We start from the raw sequence: 22,632 nt of genomic DNA on the forward strand, positions 1-22,632 counted from the left end.
TGTTTGTCCTGAGGACCAGAAAGACAAGTAATTGGCTAAATTTGTCCATTCATTCACCATGTATTCATGTAATATGAATAATGAATAATGCAAATATAATTTGTCGTATCTCCAGCATCCCTCCAGGTGACCCACAGCATTCTGTTTGACTTGGTAACTATGATTCATAGATCTCCTTCTCGTGTTGTAATCAACACCTTGAGCTGCTTCTTCCTCCTAAAAATAGTTTAAATTATATTTCTTTAAATATATGTACCATATACTTATCCTCATGGTGCTCACCTACTATTTGCCCAATCACTGAGACTGCCCTTGCAGCTGGTCCCCATCACCTTGAACTTTCAGGGTACCATGGCCACATCACTTCCCCATGGTGCTCATTTGGTAATCATAATACATGCTTAGCACATTAGGGTCCTCGATAAACATTGAAGTAACAACAGATTCCTTCCCTGATAACTACTGACTTCAAAAAATTAACGAGGCGGTTGTCTTTGTACCTCAATACGGGCAATACAAACCATAATTACTTGCTGCTATGAAATCTACCTGTGGCACATGTGTCTTAGCTGCACGTCAAGCTGTGAATTCAGGCATATCAAGGTGTGTCAGAAAAGGCAGATCAACCGGACACAGGAAGTAGGGGTCACTGTGTCCTTGAGGGCCTCAGGCAATGTCTTAGTCTCATTCCTACAGACCTTCTCCTCCCTTAGTGAAGGGACTTCCTTCCCCCCCACCCCCGTTCTGTTAAAAGGAATTTTCTTTACCTAAGATGTTTTTTCTTCCCAGCCCGTGGGTTTCTCAATTTTGCAGCCAGTTTTAAACTCTGGGCGAAGAGGAGCTGTCCCCACTGCAAGAAGGCAATGGTAGAATAAGAGTTGTGTTGGTGGTACCAAGAAACGACAGGAGTGACAGCTGGGACCACAAAGAGTACGGTCAATGCAGAAACCAGAACGTCTGCAGAAAAAGAGCCTGCAAAGAGGAGGTTCCATGTGCTTTTAAGAAGTCACTCTAATACTGTAGGATTCCACTAATAGGAGGTACCTTGAGTGGTCCAGTTCATAGAGACAGAAGTAGAATGGTGGTTGCCAGGAGTGGGGGAGGGGAAATGAGGAGCTCTTGTTTAAGGGCATAGAGTTTCAGTTTTGCAAAATGAATGGAGAGTCCTGGAGATTTAAATGCAACTTTACTGAAGAAGAATTTACATAAAAGAAAATAGATACACTTTACGGCTTCCCTGGTGGCACAGTGGTTAAGAATCTACCTGCTAATGCAAGGGACACGGGTTTGAGCCCTGGCCCAGGAAGATACCACACGCCGCGGAGCAACTAAGCCCGTGTGCCACAACTACTGAGCCTGAGCTCTAGAACCCACAAGCCACAACTACTGAGCCCACGTGCCACAACTACTGAAGCCTGTGCGCCTAGAGCCCGTGCTCCGCAACAAGAGAAGCCATGACAATGAGAAGCCTGTGCACCTCAACGAACAGTAGCCGCCGCTCACCACAACTAGAGAAAGCCCGCACGCAGAAACGAAGACCAAACACAGCCAAAAAAAAAAAAAAAGATACACTTTAAATGTACAATTTGTTGAGTATTAACAAATGTATAATACACCCATGTAACCACCATCACAATTAAGATACAGATCATTTCCATCACCCTAAAAGTTTCTCTTGTGTCCCTTCCCAGTAAATCTGGACCAAACACGCTTGGCCCAAGGCAACCAGAGATCTGCTTTCTGGACTCAATTTGTCCTTCCTAGAATATTATATGAATAGAATCATACAGTAGATACTCTTTTGCATCTGGCGTCCTTCACCCAGCATGTTTTTAGAAATTTGTCCATGTGAATCATTAATTTCTTCCTTTGTATTGCAAAATAATGTTTCACTGCTTGGAGATATCACAATTTATTTATCCATTCACCCATGGGTGGACATTTTGGTTATTTCTAGTTCTTTGGCAATTATTATGAATAAAGATGCTACGATCATTTGTGTACAAGTTTTTGTGTAGACCTATGTTTTTGTTTATCTTGGATAAGTAACTGAGAGTGGAATTGAATCATACATATAACTTTATAAGAAACTGCCAAGCTGTTTTGCAAAGTGGTTGGACCAGCAGTAGATGAGAGTTCCAGTTGCTCCACAGTCTCATCCACACTGGTATCATCATGCTCTTAAATTTTAGCCATTCTAGTGGATGTGTGTGGTTTTACTTTGTGTTTCCCTGATGCCTAATGATGTTGAGCATGTGTTCATGTGCTTATTGTATCGTAAATACTGTCTCCAGGTCTGTGATTACTTTTTATTTTTTATAAATTTATTTATTTATTTTATTTTTGGCTGCGTTGGGTCTTCGTTGCTGCACGTGGGCTTTCTCTAGTTGCGGCGAATGGGGGCTACTCTTTGTTGCAGTGCTTGGGCTTCTCATTGCGGTGGCTTCTCTTGTTGCAGAGCATGGGCTCTAGGTATGTGGGCTTCAGTAGTTGTGGCGCTCGGGCTCAATAGTTGTGGCGCACAGGCTTAGTTGCTCCGTGGCATGTGGGATCTTCCTAGACCAGGGCTCAAACCCGTGTCCCCTGCACTGGCAGGCGGATTCTTAACCACTGCGCCACCAGGGAAGTCCCAATAGAGCCCATTTTTTAGTTTTTTTATAGTTCATGTTTTTGTGTCCCAGTTAAGAAATTTTTGCCTATCCCAAGATTTCAAAGTTTTCTCCTATATATTCATCTACAAGTTTTATATTAAGGGACATGATCCATTTTGATCATATCCCTTAATTTTGTGTAGGACATAAGGTAAACATCAAGGTTCCTGTTTTCCATGTGGATACCCAGTTTTTCTGGCACAACTTGTTGAAAAGAGCCTCTTTTCTCCCAACTGAATTATCCTGGCCACTTTGTCTAAAGTCAATTGACTAAATATGTGTGGGTCTATTTTTAGTACTCTATACTGTTCCATTAATCTATGTGTCAATCTTTATACCGATACCACACTGTCTGATTATTGTAGCTGAATATTACATCCTGAAATCAAATCATGTGAGTCTCCCATCTTTGCTCCTTACTTTCAAAATCTTTTTGGCTTTTCTAGGTTCTTTGCATTTCCATATACATTTTAGGATCAGTTTGCTGATTTCTACAAAAACCTGCTGGAATATTTTAGGATTGCAGTGAATCTATAAATCAATTTGGAGATAGTTGACATTTTTTTAAAATTGAGTCTTCCCATCCATGCACATGGTCTACTTATATATTTATATCTTTTAAAATTTCTTATAGTAATATTTTGGAATTTTCTGTGTGCTGGTCTCATACATATTTTAAGATTATCCCTGAGTACTTCATGATTTTAGAAGTTATTGTAAATGGCATTTTTCATTTGAATTTTCAATTGTACATTGTAAGTATTTTTTTTTTATAAATTTATTTATTTTTGGCTGCATTAGGTCTTCGTTGCTGCACATGGGCTTTTCTCTAGTCGCGGCGAGCGGGGGGCTGCTCTTCATTGTGGTACACAGGCTTCTCATTGTGGTGGCTTCTCTTGTTGTGGAGCACGGGGTCTAGGCTCATGGGCTTCAGTAGTTGTGGCATGCGGGCTCAGTAGTTGTGGCTCACAGGCTCTAGAGTGCAGGTTCAGTAGTTGTGGCGCACAGGCTTAGTTGCTCCACGGCATGTGGGATCTTCCCGGACCGGGGCTCGAACCCATGTCTCCTGCATTGGCAGGCAGATTCTTAACCACTGCACCACCAGGGAAGTCCCCATTGTAAGTAGTGTATATAGAAATCCAATTGATTTTTGTATATGGACCTTGAATCCTATAACCTTACTGACTTCAATTATATCTAATGACACTTTTTTTTGTAGATTTCTTGGGATTTTCTAGGTACAAGATTATGTTGTCCATGAATAAAAAGTTTTACATCTTTCCAATGTGTATACTTTTAATTTCTTTTTCTTGCTTTATTGCACAGTACGGTGTTGAATAGGAAAGGTGAGAGTGGACATCCCCATCTTTTTCCCAGTCTCAGGGAAAAAGCATTCTGTGTCTCACCATGAAAGATATTGTTAACACTAGTTTTCTGTGGACGCCCTTTATTACATTGAGGTAGTTCCTTTATGTTCTCAGTTTGCCACCAGTTATGAATAGGTACTAAATTTTGTCCAAAATTGTCTTTGGGGTGTGTGTGTTGGCTCCATCTGTGGAGATACATGTAAAAAAAGGGTTAACATGGCAGGCTGAGACTGCTGTCCTTTGAAAGGCCTGTTTGCAAGGTTAGCCTTTGGCTGCAACCTGGGACATAGGTTTTGGGAGGTTTCCCACTGTTCCCAGAACTGGTGAGTGGTTCACTGTGCCTAAACTGTTTGTACAAGCAATGTGGTTTATGCTGAACACCTGCTTTTGTTCTGGAAGTCTGGAATTTTGGTATGTGCCAAGTAGACTGCCTATGTGACTAGCCCCCCAAGAAAAACCCTGGGCAGAGTCTCTCCTGAGCTTCTCCAGTAAAGAGCATGCTGTGACAACACATCGCTACAGGAATTAAGAACAGAGAGAGGACTTTTGGAAGCTTACACCTGGTCTCTTCCAGATTTCACCTCATTGCTGACTTTGGTTTATATCTTTTCACTGCAATAAATCTTAACCATGAGTATGACTATATGCCGAACCACAAGTCCTCAAGAATCATTGAATCTGAAGGTGGTTTGGGGACCACCAACATAGATATCACATAGTTTTACTCCTTTATTCTATGAGTCATATTTGTTGATTTTGAAAATTAAACCAATCTTGAATTTCTGGTACAAAGCCCATTTGGTATATATCCTCCCCATATATTATCCTCTCTGTCTCTCTTCCTCTCAGTATATATTTATATATATTGAAAGAGAGATTTGTTAATGTATTGTTAAGGATTTTGCCTCTATGTTAATAAGGAATATTGGTTTATGGTTTTCTTTATTTATAATAATTTTGTCTAGTTTAAGTATCAGGGTAATCCTAGCCTCATAAAATGAGTTGGAAAATGTTACTTCTCCTTCTATTTTCCAAAAGTTTGTGTAGGAGGGGAATTATTTCTGTCTTAAATATTTGATAGAATTCTTTTTTTTTTTTTTTCAAGTGTTTCCTACCCAATTAACTCATCTGTTTTTTTTGGGTTTTTTTAAAATTTATTTTTGGCTGCGTTGGGTTTTCATTGTGGTGCACGGGCTTCTTACTGCAGTGGCTCCTCTTGTTGCAGAGCCCGGGCTCTAAGCTCATGGGCTGCAGTAGTTGTGGCCCACGGGGTCTAGAATGCAGGCTCAGTAGTTGTGGTGCACGGGCTTAGTTGCTCCGCAGCATGTGGGATCTTCCCGGACCAGGGATCAAACCCATGTCCCCTGCATTGGCAGGCGGATTCTTAACCACTGCGCCACCAGGGAAGCCCTGATAGAATGCTTTAATGAAGTCTTCTGGGCCCAGTGTCTTCTTTGTCAGAAGTTTTAAAATTACAAATTTAATTTATTTAATCAATATAAGATTTTTCTGTTTCTTCTTGTGTCAGTTTCAGTAACTTGTATCTTTCAAAGAATGTCTGTTTCATAAGTTATCAAATTTCTGGGCCTTAAATTGTTCAAAATAGTCTCTTATAATCCTTTTATTATCTGTAGGAACCATGGTGATGTCATTCCTGATATTGGTAATTTGTGCTTTCCTTCTTCTTTTTTAATCTTGATCATTCTGGCTAGGGGTTTATCAACTTAATTAACCTTTTCAAAGAACCAGCTATTGGCTCCATTGATTTTTCTCTATTGTTTTACCATTTTCTATTTCATTTAGCTTCCACTCTTCTCTTTACTTATGCTTATGTTTGGTTTAATTTGCTTGTCTTTTTCTAGTCTCTTAAGGTGGAATCTTAGATCATGAATTTTAGACACTTCTTTTCTAATATATGTATTTAATGTTATAAGTTTCCCTCTAAACACTGCTTTGGCTGCATGACACAAATTTTTTAAAAAATATATTTATTTATTTATATATTTATGTATTTATTTGGTTGCGTTGCTGCACACTGGATTTTGCTGCAGCGTGCAGGCTCAGTAGTTGTGGCACGTGGGCTCTCCAGTTGTGGCGTGCGTGCTCTAGAGCACGCAGACTTAGTTGCCCCGCAACATGTGGGATCCTAGTTCCCTAGCCAGGGATCGAACCGGCATCCCCTGCATTGGAAGGCAGATTCTTAACCACTACCATCAGGGAAGTCCCCATGACACAAATTTTGATATACTGTGTTTTCATTTTCATTTAGTTCAAAATACTTTCTAATTCCCACTATGATTTCTTCTTTGACTCCTGGGTTATTTAGAAATGTGTGTAATTAAGAAATACTAGAAATTTTGTTTCCCTAATATTTAGAGATTGTTCAGAGATTTTTCTGTCCTTTGTTATTATTGTTGGCTTACTTAATTTTAGCTAAGTTCCAGTGGCAGGGGATTGGTAATAGTTGGTGTTGTCCCTCGGCTGAAAGCTTCTCAGGCATTTAAACTATTTAACGTACTTAGCAGACAGTTTTTTTTTTTTTAATTTTATTTATTTATTTATTTTATATTTATGGCTGTGTTGGGTCTTCGTTTCTGTGTGAGGGCTTTCTCTAGTTGCGGCAAGCGGGGGCCACTCTTCATCGCGGTGCGCGGGCCTCTCACTATCGCGGCCTCTCCCGTTGCAGAGCACAGGCTCCAGATGAGCAGGCTCAGCAATTGTGGCTCACGGGCCTAGTCGCTCTGCGGCATGTGGGATCTTCCCAGACCAGGGCTCGAACCCGTGTCCCCTGCATTGGCAGGCAGATTCTCAACCACTGCGCCACCAGGGAAGCCCAGCAGACAGATTTTTTTCATGGCTACTGCAAAGGTAAATTTCAGACACATGTTCTGAATTAATGAAATCTTAATATGAATGTTGACATTTAACATTTAATATTATATGCTTTAAGTAAAAATATTAATGATTTTTAACAACCATTACATTTAAGTTAAACACCTGGATTCTTGTGCTTTTTAAAATTTTTAGATTTTAACTCATATTTAGATCATTAAATTTAAAACTAAAAAAAAAAAAAAAGCTCTCAATAGGCAGAGCACAGAGGTTTTGAGGGCAGTAAAACCTCTCTATGTGCTACTGCAATGGTAGATACATATCTTTATATACATTTGTCCAATGCCAAGAGTGAACTCTAATATAAACTATGGACTTTGGGTGATTATGATGCGTCAGTGTGGGTGCATCGATTGTAACAAAGGTACCACTCCGGTGAGGGATGCTGATGGTGGAGGAGGCTGTGCATGTGAGGGGTCAGGGGGCACATGGCCTTCCTGTACTTTCTGCTCAGTTTTGCTGTGCGCCCAAAACTGCTGTAACAAATAGTCTATTTTTAAAAAGTAATAATAATGAGATCTGGTGACATTCCAAATGCTAGATTAACATTTCATACTACTTTTGCATTTTTTGCTGCTACTAAATCATTTGTTTCTCCAATCCCATGTGGTTTCAAATGTGACTTTTAAAAAAATCCCCCTTAAACTTCAATAAGCTTTGCCAGGGGTGACAGTAAAATTACTTAGATTAAGCCCATATTATTTTAGAAATGAAGCATTTGAGGAGTCAATCAAGTCCCTGGGATGTGAGTCAGCTATTAAATTAATATCTTAAGGAAAAAGTACCCCCTTTACTAGTCACTCACTGCCTTCCCTACTGAGAGTATAAGATCAGCATTACATGTGCCATCCAGCTGCCTCTCCTAGGAGTTCAGTGGAGCGTGGTAAATAATATCAGAACTGAGTCATTTATGGTTGAATGACACAGAATGAAAAATAAATGCCTTTCATCCAGTTCCTGTTGCCTAATATGGACTAAGAAATAGAGACTTTAACTAAAGTGCCCCACCTGTGACCAAGTGAACCTTTCCCTGCAAGGGTGTTGATCTGATTTCCTGATCAAAAACGGAATCCAGAGATACTGTAAATGACCTGTCAGGCCTATTTTCTGTTCTCCAGGGCCTTGCTTGTCAGAGGGTGTTTTGTTTTTTTTGAAGAATTTCAGTTAAATCTGCTTTTTCATCCTAGCAAAAGGCCGTATGGCCCAACTGTCCTACAGGTGGCTAGAGTTTATTGCATGCAGAGGCAGAAACAAGATAACTGAAAACAGAGAATTCATATTTAGAACTTGGGGAAAAAAACTAGGAGTGGTATTTTTACAGGGTTTTTTCAAAACAACTATCCATTCAACTGTGACTTATAAGGCCAGAACAGGGATGTTTCAGATAATTTACATCACTAGTCTCTAGGCCTTCTTACCCACTAATAAAGGTGAAATTTCTCAAGAAGTAGGACAAGTGAGGTTAAGATGACAGCTTTCAGATAACTGAATTAAACTTTAAAAAGCCATAAAGAAAGGGAGCCCTTTCCCAAGGACGTGACGACAGATTCATAAACTGGATGCCTCATAAACTGCTTTCAAATTGCAAAACTGATTATGAATCACTGAAGAAAAACTTAAAATCTCCCCAAATCTGAGTTCTCTTTTAAAAATCAACAAATGCAGCCTCTGCTGTTCATTAACATATTCTTATTCACCGACCTGAAATAACCTTTGGGTGATCTTAAAATAGGTCAGCTTTCACAAAACACTGCTTAGAAATATGTGTTTAAAAACTTGATTTGGCTCTCGGTTTCTTTTGAATGAATCACAAGAGACTGGATGATAAAAAGAATTATGTGTAGAAAAATGCATTAACACAGGCATGGGATAAAAAATAATAGAAATTTCTTTTGGTAGAAATCTGTGTGTTTCTGAATCTTTCTTCAGAAGGTAGTTCCCTTGAACTGGTGCTGGTTGAAGAGTAACGTGGTAAAGGAGGAATTGGCCTTGACCATCACGGCTACCAATTAAGAGGGGGAAGTGTTCAAAAGTAGAGACCAACAAGGTGGTTCATTAGGTAAAAAGCCATTAAGAATAGATACATGGGGATCTCTCTGGTGGCGCAGTGGTTAAGAATCCGCCTGCCAATGCAGGGGACATGGGTTTGAGCCCTGGTCCGGGAAGATCCCACATGCCGTGGAGCAACTAAGCCCGTGTGCCACAACTACTGAGCCAGCACTCTAGAGCCCGCGAGCCACAACTACTGAGCCCACGTGCCACAGCTACTGAAGCCGGCGCGCCTAGAGCCTGTGCTCCGCAGCAAGAGAAGCCACCGCAATGAGAAGCCCGCGCACCGCAACAAAGAGTAGCCTCCGCTCGCTGCAACTAGAGAAAGCCCGCGTGCAGCAAAGAAGACCCAAAGCAGCCAAAAATAAATAAATAAATTTATTATTTTTTTAATTTACAGAAAAAGAATAGATACATGTATATGTATAACTGAATCACTTTGCTGTACACCTGAAACTAACACAACATCGTTAATCACCACAGGTGGGATTCTCAAGAGATCAGAATCTCTATCACGCTGTTTAAGAATCTACACTATCACAGGATATTGAAGAATCTCCACTAGGCTGTTTCAGAACTGGAAACTAATGGATGACCCAAGAAGGTTCCCAAGAAATGATGAATAACGTCCACGCAGAGAAGATTTTAATCATTAACTTCAGGGTAACCTTAGACTTTTGCCCGATTTCAGGGACAAGTGAGAAAGGACACTAGTAGCAAAGATGACATATTATTTAACTGCCAGAAAGGCTTGGAGACCGTGTAGGCAGATAAAAATAATATTGAGTGTTGGGAATTTTTTTTCATGTTTATATAAGGGCAGTTTTACTACCAGTAGTTAGGAAACTGAAATATAAATAAACAATAAAAATTTATCTAGACCATGTAAACATTATGGGTTTTACAATTTGGCCTGAAAATCTCCTAAGATTTGCTTACTGGATTTCCAAGCGATAACCTCTTTGGATCTTAAACCCCAAAAGGGGAAGGGTGGATGAGAAGGGATCTTGAAACCAAAGGGTCCTCAGCTCTGAAGTCTATTGGTCAAGAGGATTTTAAATTCCCTTCACTTCAGGGTAGAGGTAAATTTTTTTCCATCAGCCTAGAGATGTGTCTGGTTTTTCTCTCATGGAACGGCTGCAGTATTGGAAGAGCAGAGCATTTACAACCTGAAGACCTGGGCTTCGGTCCCTATTCTGCCATTTACTAGTAGGAGATTAGGGAAGTTATGTGACCTCCCTGAGCCTCAGTTTCCTTATCTCTAAAATGGGGGGGGGGGTGATAGGGAATTCCCTGGTGGTCCAGTGGTTAGGACTCCACGCTTCCACTGCTGGGGGCCCGGGTTCGATCCTGCTCAGGGAACTAAGATCCCTCAAGCCGCGCATCACAGCCAAAAAAAAAAAAAAAAAATGGGGGCAATAAAAACATCTCACAAGGCTGCTGTGGGCCCTCAATAAGGTAAGATATGTGAAAGCCCGGTGTGAGCGCCCCGTGAATATTTAGCAGATGTGAATCTTAAAGCAAACGGGAATCCTTACTTTCTGTTTGTGGTGTTTCATGGTGGAAGTCTTTTGAAAATCATTATTATCCAGAGGAAAAAAAATACTCTCAGTGTCATTACCAAAGATACTAGTTTCAGAGATTGTATCTGTGAAGACAGCATTGCACATCCATTCTAAACACCCATCTGCAAACGCTTGTAATAACCTTAGCAGCTGTGATAGGTAAATAGATTTATTATATGGAAAGAGCTGAAACTGTGTCTGCTTTGTGCGGACAACAACCTTCTAACCATGGTAAATACCCTACAAGTGCGCATGGAGACTAGTGTTTACAAGGAATTTGGAGGGATTCCGATGTTTTCCTGCCTCCCCGACTTCAGCTCACTCTCCTGTGGAAAATGTCGCTTTTACTGACCACGGATGAGCTACTAGCCCCTTCTGATTTATAGCCTTTTCCTGTGAACCACCTCTCTCAGAGCTAAAAGCAGGATGTTACGTTCGTATTTGTTTTACCTCTTCCCTCTCGCCAGGAGTTTAAATCTACTTAGATTAAGAAACCAAAATCGCCACTATCCTTTTTTTCTATAAATTTACTTATTTATCTTTGGCTGCGTTGGGTCTTCGTTGCTGCGCATGGGCTTTCTCTAGTTGCGGCGAGCGGCAGCTACTCTTTGTTGCGGTGCGCGGGCTTCTCATTGCGGTGGCTTCTCTTGCTGCGGATCACGGGCTCTAGGCGCGCGGGCTTCAGTAGTTGTGGCGCGCGGGCTCAGTAGTGTGGCTCGCAGGCTCTAGAGCGCAGGCTCAGTAGTTGTGGCGCATGGGCTTGGTTGCTCCTTGGCACGTGGGATCTTCCTAGAACAGGGCTCGAACCCGTGTCCCCTGCATTGGCAGGCGGATTCTTAACCACTGTGCCACCAGAGAAGCCCTCCACTATGCTTTTTGATCTTTGGTTGAAGTTCAATGTGTCAAACCTACTCACTATGTAAGGTCCTTTTGCCCTTCTCCTCACCTCCAAGGATGATGTGGAAATCACTGGGTCTCAGAGAGAAATACAGAACCAGCTCATGTCTGGGGAGTGGATGTTTCTCCCTCTGGGGACTCTCATGAGAGGGTGGCATTCAAACTTCTAGATTCCCTTCGAAAAAAAGAGTTATCATTAAATCTCTGCCAAGATTTAAAAAGTGGATGGAGTGACTTCATATTTGAATGAAAGAGGCAGTTCATTGGGTGGAGTTAATAAGGGCAGAGGTGAGTCATGGAGTCCTGGGTTGTGAATATAATTACAGCCCATTTAGAAATGAGCACGTATATACATGACCTTTATTCTCCACCAAAGCTGTACAAACATTCACTTCCAAGCTGACACAGACAACCCGTGGAAATCCATCCATACGGCAGGAGCCAGACATCTGATCACGTTCGTCAAGATTAGATGGCTCTAAGCGGATGAGGAGTTGAGAAACACCACGGTCCCATTAATCACACACCTAGAGGGCTTAAGGGACCCAACCTAGAGCAGGCTGGTCTCCACGACCCAGGTAATTTGAGTTGATGATAATTCTCCAGGTTGAGATGACGTCTCTCAACTTCCCTATTCCAGGATGTTCCCTATTCCAGCTTCACATTGATTCATCCCCTTGGAGAAATCATTACCCCTTCCTTCCCTTCAATAATCCCTGATATTTGGATGGCTTTTCACAGTTCAAAGACCCAAGTCGTGTTCATTTTCCTCTTTGACATCTCATCCCTGCTCGTCTCTCCTGGTATGTTCACTCCCCACTGATCGTCTCTCCTCACCTCTAATACTATTACAAGAGCCTCCACATTTCGGCTTTCCTTCACCCTCGAGTTTATCCCATATATCACTGCTGGCTTTGTGTCCCCAAAATGCCCTTTGCAAATGTCACTGCTCAACTCAGAGATTGTTAGTACCCCCCACTGTCTGCAAACTCCTCGGCCTGACTTTCAAAGACAAAATCCAGGGACTTCCCTGGCAGTCCAGTGGTTAAGACTCCACAGTTCCAATGCAGGGGGCAGGGGTTCGATCCCTAGTCTGGGAACTAAGATCCCACAAAATCCGGCCCAAATCTGCTTGGCCAGGTTTTTCTCCTGGAACTCCCTCGCTCCAGGATAACTGATGGCCACCCCTCTGTAACACACCCATCAGGTTTCAGGCCTGGCTCTTGGCCTGTAATGTCCTCCTCTTGTCTTCTCTGTGCCCAGGAAGTCCCACCTGGCAGGTGCAACCCCTCTGAGAAGCATTACCCAACCATCACTTGGCTTCTTTATTCCTTCAACTTGAATGCACTGCCGGCCAGCTGCTCAGACATCAGCTCTTCCACAAAGCAGCCCTGATCCTCCGAGCTGCAGGGACTGTCTCCACCCCCCAACCGCTCATGACCGCTCATGACACCTATCACCAACTGCCTGATCTGAGAGTTATTTCCCTGTTAGATTATAAGCTCATTGGCGATAGGGACCGTGTCTTAGTCATCTTTTTTACGCCCTGCAGCACCCAACATAGTATATGATTGAAAAATAGCTGTTGAAGGAATAAACAAAGCAGTTAAGGGGCCCTGTCAGAGCAACAGACATCTCGACCCCAATTCATAGAAGTCCTTTGGTGCCCTCCTCAGAGCCAAGGTCACACCAGTTATCCTGTGTCTTTAAGAAAAAGCCACCATCTCACAGAAACAGTCCAGACAAAATCAGCTGGGAACAGTAGAGGTAATTTTCTAGACTCTTTGGACAGATAATCCTGCTTTAAACAATAGCAAAACAGAATAAAGGCTTTCTGAATTACTTAAAAAAAAAAAAAAAAAAAAGGAAAGGAAGAAAGGAAGGAAGGAAGGAAGAAAGATACACCATGGTCCACCTCATTATTCATCCAAAGTTGCAGCCAATTATATGAGATTTCACAGTTTTCTTTGAGAAATTAATGTGTAATAAGGAAAACAAATATCACACATTTCAATATGCCTACAATTATCCATGGCATACGTGTTAGAGGTCAACCTTGCCAGTGTTTTGAACATGCTGCACAAAAATACAAGTTATCTGAACAGTATAGAGGTTCCTTAAAAAACTAAAAATCAAACTACCATATGATCCAGCAAACCCACTCCTGGGCATATACCTGTAGAAAACCATAATTTGAAAAGATACAAGCACCCCAATGTTCATTGCAGTACTATTTACAATAGCCAGGACATGGAAGCAACCTAAATGCCCATCGACAGACGGATGGATAAAGAAGATGTGGTACGTATATACAACGGAATATTACTCAGCCATAAAAAAGAATAGAATAATGCCATTTGCAGCAACATGGATGGACCTAGAGATTGTCATACTGAGTGAAGTAAGTCAGATAGAGAAAGACAAATATCATATGATGTCACTTATATGTGGAATCTAAAAAAATGATACAAATGAACTTCTTTACAAAACAGAAACAGACTCACAGACTTCAAAAACAAACTTACATTTACCAAAGGGGAAAGTGGGGTGGGAAGGATAAATTAGGAGTCTGGAATTAACATATACACACTGCTATATATAAAATAGATGATCAACAAGGACCTACTGTACAGCACAGGGAACTCTACTCAATATTCTGTAATAACCTATATGAGAAAAGAATCTGAAAAAGAATGGATATGTGTATATGTATAAATGAATCACTTTGCTGTACACCTGAAACTAACACAACATTGTAAATCAACTATACTCCAATATAAAATAAAAATTTAATTAAAAATTTAAAAAATACAAGTTATCCTAGTCAGATATAAGAACAGAGTATTAATAAGGGAGAAGGTGTCACATGTACTGAGTGCCATATTCTGGCACCTGGAGGTGATGTACTAAAGTACACACACTATTTTTCCTTCATTCTCCTAAAATGTCCGTCCCTTTATAAGTAGCATTGCAAAATCCCTGGTCGGATACATTGAAATGTCCTGAAATTAAATGTCATCCCTCTTACCACCCATTTCTTTCCAAATTCACACCAGTCTCCTCCTGCCCACCCACGGTTTTTCCTGTCCGTGAACGTTTTTCATGCTAAAATGTCATGTGTTTCTTATAATAACGACACTAATGGGTCCCCACCACAGTTCTATGTCATGTGGATTTCAAAGACACTCAGAGTTACTTTATGACCATCAGATTATTGATGTGTTACTAACTGACATAGTAATTCCATAAAGTAATTAATAATGATGTCTCCACTGAGGAAACTAAAGCTCAGAAAGATTATGTCATCAGCCCTAGGATATTACAAGGTCAAAATAAGACCAAAAGTGGAAACAAGGTCTTCTAATTCAGTGCTGTACTTGGAAGGCGATGCTTTCTTATCTTTCCCCATGGTGTGCTCTGAAAGATACAACAAAAAACCAAGAGCAGGGCATTGTTTTTTTAAATGCTATCTTTTAAAAATAACATCACACATTTAATCCCCAAATGCTCAGTTATCTGAACAATTACCGTGCGTTATTTTTTCTTCTTTGGGGAGACATGACCTGTCTCTAAACAGTGGGAACAGTCTTTCCCTTCTTCAGGAGAATTTCTGTTCTTCTTTCTCTGGTTCAATAGAGCCTCTTAACTGCTCTCTCTGCTTCGGGTGCTAAGACACAATTCAGGTCGTGTCACTTCTCAGCTCAAAAACCTCCAGTGGCGTCCTCCATCATTAAGAGTGAAAGCCAAAGTCTTTACCCAGAGGCTTTTTATGATATGGCCCCTGTTCCATCTCTATCCTCATCCCCAACTACTCTCCCCATTGGTCACTACATTCTAGCTGTGCCCTTGTGTTCCTCAGGCACACACCTGCCCCAGGGTCTTTGTACATACTCTTCCCTTTGCCTGGAATGTTCTTCCCCAGATGCCCATATGACTCACATACTACCGAGGTCTTGACTCAAATGTCACCTCCTCCATGATGCCTTCCCTGACCACTCCATATATCATTTCAACTGCCTTCCTGCCTCCAGCCCAGCATGCTTAAGATTCTGTCCTTGCCTACTTTTTTTTTCCCCTAGCACTTAACACCATCCAACACATTGTACTGATTTATCTTGGGTGTTGTCAAGAACCCAGTACATCCGTTCAGTGACCACAGTGGAATAGAAACACACATCTTTGCGTGGGGGTTACTACGTGCAAATGTGACTAATGCTGTCGTAAACTGTGCTTGATCCCTTTTTATACTACTGCTAAGCACTATTACAAAGTCACTTGTGGTTGGAATGACTTTAAAACTCGGAATACTATTAGTTTCCGGTGAATAATTCCAAGAAACATGGTACTTGGGGAAGAATTAAAATGTTTTCAGAGCAGCACAGAAAGCTGCCTGCTGTGGATCCAGGGGAAAAGACCATCCTGCTGAAGTCATTTTCCTGTTTAGGAAACCACAGCAGACAGCTAAGTGGATATTTGGAGATTTACTGTACTCTGATTCATTCAAAATGAGATTCCACATGATAATATGTTTCTTTAAAGTGTTTTGGAAGAAAGTCATTTCCATTTCAGTTTGTATTTTTTTATTAAAAAAGAATGTACCATTTCCAAGTTTAGAAGTTACTGTATTCTACCAAAAAGTTTCTTACAGTTTACTCAAAAAGATTTTTAAGAGAAAGAGAGAGAGGGAGAGAGGTTGAAATGGACACACGTAGCTGGGAAAACTGGACAGCTACATGTAAAAGAATGAAATTAGAACACTCCCTAACACCATACACAAAAATAAACTCAAAATGGATTAAAGACCTAAGTCCGGACTCTATAAAACTCTTAGAGGAAAACATAGGCAGAACACTCTGACATAAATTGCAGCAAGATCTTTTTTGACCCATGTCCTAGAGTAATGAAAATAAAAACAAAAATAAATGGACACACCTATTCAACTAAATTCAGCATCCACTGGGTGCCTTCCATGGTGTGTCCCCGAGCAAATTATTTAGCCACCCTTTTACCTTATTTTGTGCACGTATAAGAGGTGAAGGGGCCTGTCGCTTTATACGGATACTGACTGTGTATGCCCCCCTCCACCCCATGAAATCAAGGTGGGTACAGCACTGGTTTGCCGGTTCAGCCCTGACTCTGCTCCCATCGCATCTTGGCAGCTGCCTCCAGAGCTGAGAGTTGGTGCCAGGGGACTAAATGCTTCCCAGTGCCATCTTCCACTTGGCCATAGAGCTCTGGGCCCTATGTTGGGTTTCATTTTGGTCTCACTTGTTCCCTGTTCCCAGTCCACAACCCAGAGCTTGCACCACAGCTACAAACACCAACGCACGGTGTTACCATCAGAACTACTGGTTTTGACGATTACTGCATGTCTCATGAGATTTGGAGGAAACCAATGAGATGATGATTGAGAGTCTTCAAGGAAAGTTCTCTCTGATGGCATCCTCATGTATCTTGAGTGTCCTAAAATATCCACCAAACAGCCCTCTGTCTGCTTCATGCCTGTATTCCCAAACACCCAACACAGTAACTTGCATATAATACATGTTCAAGAAATAATTACTGAACCAGATTTTTGTTGGATGAATTTTTCAACATTAAATATCATAAGGGATATTTATCTGCCTATACAGAGAGAGTTTAATCATCTTTTAACACTGAGCTTTTTGAAAGAAAAACACCATGCATTTATGCAAAAGGCAGTATGTATAGAGCTGAATTATTTAAAATAATTTAAAATGCATGGAGCATGGCCCCTGTAACACCAGAAGAATCTGAAGAACCAGATGAAAAAAGGCTAACTGCACATACACAGGAAACCTTCACTTTTTATCCCTGCATTTCAAAACTTGATTACCAATAAACTGTGGTATGTTTAAACAATGGAACTCTACCAGCAGTGACAGCAATAAATACTGCAACATGGATGTATTTCAAAAACATTGGGTTGCGTGAAAGAGGCTTTACACAAAAGAATACAATGATATGGTTCCATTTATATGAAGTTCCAGAACAGGCCAAAGCAACCAACAGTGGAAAAAAGTGAGAATACCAGTTGTCTCAGAGGCTGGAGCAGGAGGTAATTGGGGTAGGCGTATGAGGGAACATTATGAGGTTATGGTAAATGTTGTACATTTTGTTAGGGGTTTGTATTAACAAGTGCATACATCTGTCAAAACTTACCCAGTGGTACACTTAAGATTCGTGCATTTTATTGCATGTGAATTTTACCTTAAAAGAAATAAAGAGAGAAATGTAAACATACATGAAAATTGAACTCTAGTTAATGATGGACATGCTGAAGTGTTTAGGGGCGAAGTACACTGATGGCTGCAACTTACTGTGAAGTACCTCAAAAAGTAAGATTCATGTGAGAAAGGAAAGGATATGTGGAAATGTTCATGGATTTGCTCATTTCTGTAAAATAAACATAGGAAGGATAAATCAGAAACAAATGAGACTGGTTACCTGCAAGGAGTAGATGGAATTCAGTGGAAAGAGCGTGTATTTCTACACAGCCCTGACTTTAGAATCGCAGCAAAGTTTCCCATATTGCCCCTACCAAATAATAAATATAAATATTTAAAATCAATCAAGGTACTTCCCTGCTCAGGGAACTAGATCCTGCATGCCAAAACTAAGACCCAGCACAGTCAAATAAACAAGTAAATATTTTAAAATGTAAAAAATAAAATAAAATCAATCAAGATGTGGAGGAAACCCCAAATGGAATACAAACAGTAACAAATGAACCTAATCGTACTAGAAATGAGTAACACAATCACACTGAAGAGGGTGGTGAAGAAAAGAACTAAGCTAAGGAACTTTGGAAAAGAGTATTTTGTCTATAAGCTAGAATGCTAAAGACAAGAAGAACTGTATACAGATATTGTACGTGGGTTAGTAAATGTGTTTCTCACGGAGGTATGGATTAGCAATTCCAAAACTACTTTATGTGTATGCTAGGGCTGAATGAATAAGTAAATATATTGCGGATAATGAGAACCAATTTTTTCACTGCTGGAGAGAGAAATTAGTAATAAAGAGGAAGTCCAGAATGAACCTATGGTGCTGAATTGGACTAAAGGCATCAGTATGAATTCATGATTTCATATAGATATAAATGGATATATGCACATATATACTCACAGAGATGGATAAATACAGAAATGTAGATGCACATGTAGATATGTATAGGTGTTAATCTACATATATGTCCTAGCTCCATCTGCTGAGACGGCCTGAAAGCAATGACACCCCCATAACAGCAAGCACACTTAGTGCCCAGATCTTGCTTTCTAAACACCATTCTCCAATTAAAGAAGCCAAAGCTCCTTAGAAAAAAGAGGGAAAATACAAAGTGAGCTTGCAACATCTTGCAGTGCCAGAAAGTAAGAAAATGCTCCCCCAAATGCCGGGCCATGTTAAAAGGACTCAGGAGCTAATCCAAAAGGAGCAGCCAATGATCAAACTGAGACAACTTGAGCCACAAAATAAATAATTATAATATTGGATTAGAACCCAAAGGATAAAATAAATATCCCTGACTCCATCCTGATATAAGTAAATAATTGAATAAATAAATAAATGGGGAAGAAGGAACATCTCTTCCTTACAGTTCAGTTCCAGCAAATGGGACTTCCCTGGTGGTCCAGTGGGTAAGACTCCACGCTCCCAATGCAAGGGGCCCGGGTTCAATTGGGGAACTAGATCCTGCACACATGCCTCAACTAAGAGCCTGCATGCCGCAACGAAGATCCCACATGCTGCAACTAAGACCTGGCGCGGCCAAATAAATAAACATTTTTTTTAAATTCCAGCAAATGATGAAGGATGTAGAAAATTGCCACTTGAGAACCACAGAATAACTGCTGCAGGCAAAATCCTGCAATGCAATGAGTAGGTGAACATTTAAGGAGAAGCAGGATATTTGCATGGTCTCAAAGTATCTCCTCCAAAATACTTATTATTTACAAAGTGAAAAATAGTAAATTTACAGTGGAGAGACCTGGCAGACAGCCCCTTACCAAGTGATAAAAGATAGCATCAGTAATCAATCATTAGAGAGTGTGCCGTGACGTACCCTCCCCCCAAATACAATGAACTGAGAAAGGTATAATCACTCTTGTATAATCACATTCTTGTAAAAAGTGCACAGTCTCAGTCTAACCATGAGAAAATTTCAGACACAACCAAAGTGAGGGATGTTTAACAAAATAAATGGCCAGTGCACTTCAAACGAGGCAAGGTTATTAAATACAAAAACTGAGGAACTATCATAATCGGGGGAGGCTTAGGAGACACAGCAAGTAAATGCAGTGTGGGCTGCTGGATGGATTTTGCACCAGAAAAAGGACATCAGTGGGAAAATTGATGACATTCAAATAAGATCTGTAGATTCATGAATAAATAGTGTTATGTTAATGTTAATTTTCATAATTTTCATAATGCAATTTCATAATGCAATTTTCAACCTTGCATTATGGTTTTGCAAGATTCTAACCTTAGGGGAAGCTGGTGAAGGATATTTGGGAACTCTGTATTATTTTTGCAATGTTTATTAAGTCAAACATTCTTTCAAAATAAAAATTAAAAAAAAATAAGATGGCTTGATGGATGAATAGATGGTTATATGACAAATAAATATACTAAAATGCTAACTGTAGACTCTAAGTGATGGGTATGGAGGTGATCACTGTACAGTTTTCTCAACTTTTCTGTATATTTGAAACTTGTAAAAGTAAAATGTTGGAAACATCCGATTTTTAATAAACTAAATTTAACTTTGATTTAAGTTTAAATGTATCTGTTCGTAACTGAACATAAAGAGCTTTGTAGTCAGTAATTTGACCCGACTAAAGTGAAATAAGATGACTTTTGCTGATCAGGATGACACAGGGTAGGAGACCCACATTCTGCAGTTAGGAATCAAACAATGTAATCTCAACAACAAAGGATCAAGTAAACAAGAGCAAGAGGAGAACACGCAAAACCTTAAAAGTAAAAATGGACTTATTAACAAGAGAGCCTTGCCTATATTTTTAGGTTCATAGACTCCTCTTGTTCTAGATGTCCCTTAGTAGAGACACGGTCTCATTAAGAATCTCACGCTATATCTCCTAGTCAAGGCCTATCCCTGTGAGTACAGATCAACCCTATCAAGCTACTGATTAGAAGGAGGAGGTGATAGAGTCAGCTAAGCCAGGGCTGGCGTAAGTTGGTACAGTTGCCTTATTTAATATTATTTAATTGCTAAATAAACCGATTCAGTGAATCAGCCCCACAGTAAAATGATGCAACAAGCAATTAATCTGCACTGGTAACCTTTGGTGTTCTGTATGAATGTGTACACTGTAACCCACATATTTATCATTGAGTGCGGGAAACAGTGGAGTAGTAATGAAATACACACGTGTTCCTTGGAGACTGAGAATCAGGGGATGATGAAGGGAAAAACATGATCTTCATGCTCTAAAGATTCACAGATCAGGAAATGTCCTATGAGATAATTCAGAAAGCTTCTGGTTCCCCGTATAGAACAGGAAACGCCAAAGGTCCAATTCAGCCCTACGAGGATAATTCCAAAATCTCGTCTTCCTGGGAACTCAGAAAGGAATCAGACCCAGAAGGTGGAGACTTCATCGGCTGCTAAACGTATCTGGTTCTACAAGTTAATTGTGACTGCTTGAAAACTTTGTAATACGCAAATATGTTTCAAAGCTGGATGGAAGTAAAAGACACTTTCCCAATGATGAATGGTTGTCTTTGAACGTGCATAGTATAAAACTTGGATGTCTCGGTCTAGAACCAGCAGACCACATGTGTAGGGAAGGAAATGTGGTCCATGATGATAACCCTTTCGGGTCCAGTGTTGGTGACAATTTCCCTAAACCCTCCTCCTCCTTTTCCAGCACACATAGGAATCTTTCTTACACATGAATTCACATGTGAAAGGAATGTTCAGTGTTTCCAATTGAATCCGAGGACGTGAATAATTCTAACTAATAATTTTTAAATAAAATAATACCAAATGTTCATTAAATACAATGTACCAGGCCCTATGCTCAGGAGTTATTTGTATTAACTCATTTAATAATAATAATTTCTTCCCCGAGTGCTAACTGGACCTCAGCAGGACACAGAGCTGACCTGTCGTTTACTGGCAATTCTAGGAGATAGGGTGATGACCACTGAGCATAGCCTTTGAACCTCTTCCATAGCTTGCTTGCTTGCTTTTTTTTTTTCTCGTACACACTGAAGGTTTGCCAAGGGTTGAATCGAAAATGATTCCAGCTGCATTTATTTCAAAATTGCCAAGTAGGGCCACTCCTCCATCCAGTACTGTGCTATTCATTTCTAAATCAACATGGTGTGCTCAGACCACACGTCTCCCTCTGATCTTCAAAAAACATGCATTTATAGAGAAAAGTCATTTTGTGACAAAGCTTTACTGAAACCTGGAAAAGCATAGGAGACATCACAGATATGCAGATTCACTCAGAGATTCTGCAATAAGAATCTGATGTGTTAAAAAAGTAATCAAAACATACTCCATGCTAATGGGTATTCCATAGGTATACTTTTTTTTTTAAAAAAAGGAGGGGAGATGAACATTAATCCCTTCAGATCATTTTTTTCAAAGGCCAATGAACTCTAATTCTTTTTCTGAATTAGGACATTAAATAAGCACATTTATTGGGATTGACATATTGACACTACTATATATAAAACAGATAACCAACAAAGACCTACTGTATAGCACAGGGAACTCTACTCAATACTCTATAATAACCTATATGGGAAAGGAATCTGATAAAGAACAGATATATTTATAACTAAATCACTCTGCTGTACACCTGAAACTAACACAACATTGTAAATCAACTATACTCCAATATAAAATTTAAAAATTTTTTTAAAAGCACATTTGGCTTGATAGATCTGACACACAATTTCTCATTGTGTCTTTCTTATTAAACTTTAAAAAATGAGTCTGTTTTTAAAGATAGATTGGAGTCAGTGGTGTTCCTAAAGCTGGACCACACTGTGAAAATTAAAAGGAAATTAACATGCCATCTGTAATACAGGCTGTGTAGGTACCTCATCTCTAAGAAAATGACCCAATTCTCCCAAGTGGTAAAGCAAGTCTCTGAGTACATCACTCCTTTCCTCACTCTGCTCTAACTCCCCAACCAGCCCTGCTCCCAGTGG

At 40.2% G+C, this 22,632-nt stretch overlaps 1 long non-coding RNA gene across 2 annotated transcripts in view; it reads right to left on the reverse strand.

The window, feature by feature from the left end:
* Nucleotides 1–22,632, reverse strand: part of LOC309660742 — a 40,630-nt gene that overhangs the window by 15,518 nt on the left and 2,480 nt on the right. The window contains exons 2-3 of one of the 2 annotated variants that reach the window (XR_014263583.1): nucleotides 11,471–11,596; nucleotides 6,554–6,878 (exon numbers count right to left, since the gene is read on the reverse strand). The exons of the other annotated variant lie outside the window; for it this stretch is intronic. This is a non-coding gene — a long non-coding RNA (uncharacterized lncRNA). Of the gene's footprint in view, nucleotides 1–6,553; nucleotides 6,879–11,470; nucleotides 11,597–22,632 lie in introns of those variants that run through there. 2 annotated transcript variants of the gene reach the window in all.

The sequence above is a fragment of the Balaenoptera physalus genome (genome assembly GCF_965194825.1).
Source record: "Balaenoptera physalus genome assembly, chromosome: 1".
Taxonomy (NCBI): domain Eukaryota; kingdom Metazoa; phylum Chordata; class Mammalia; order Artiodactyla; family Balaenopteridae; genus Balaenoptera; species Balaenoptera physalus.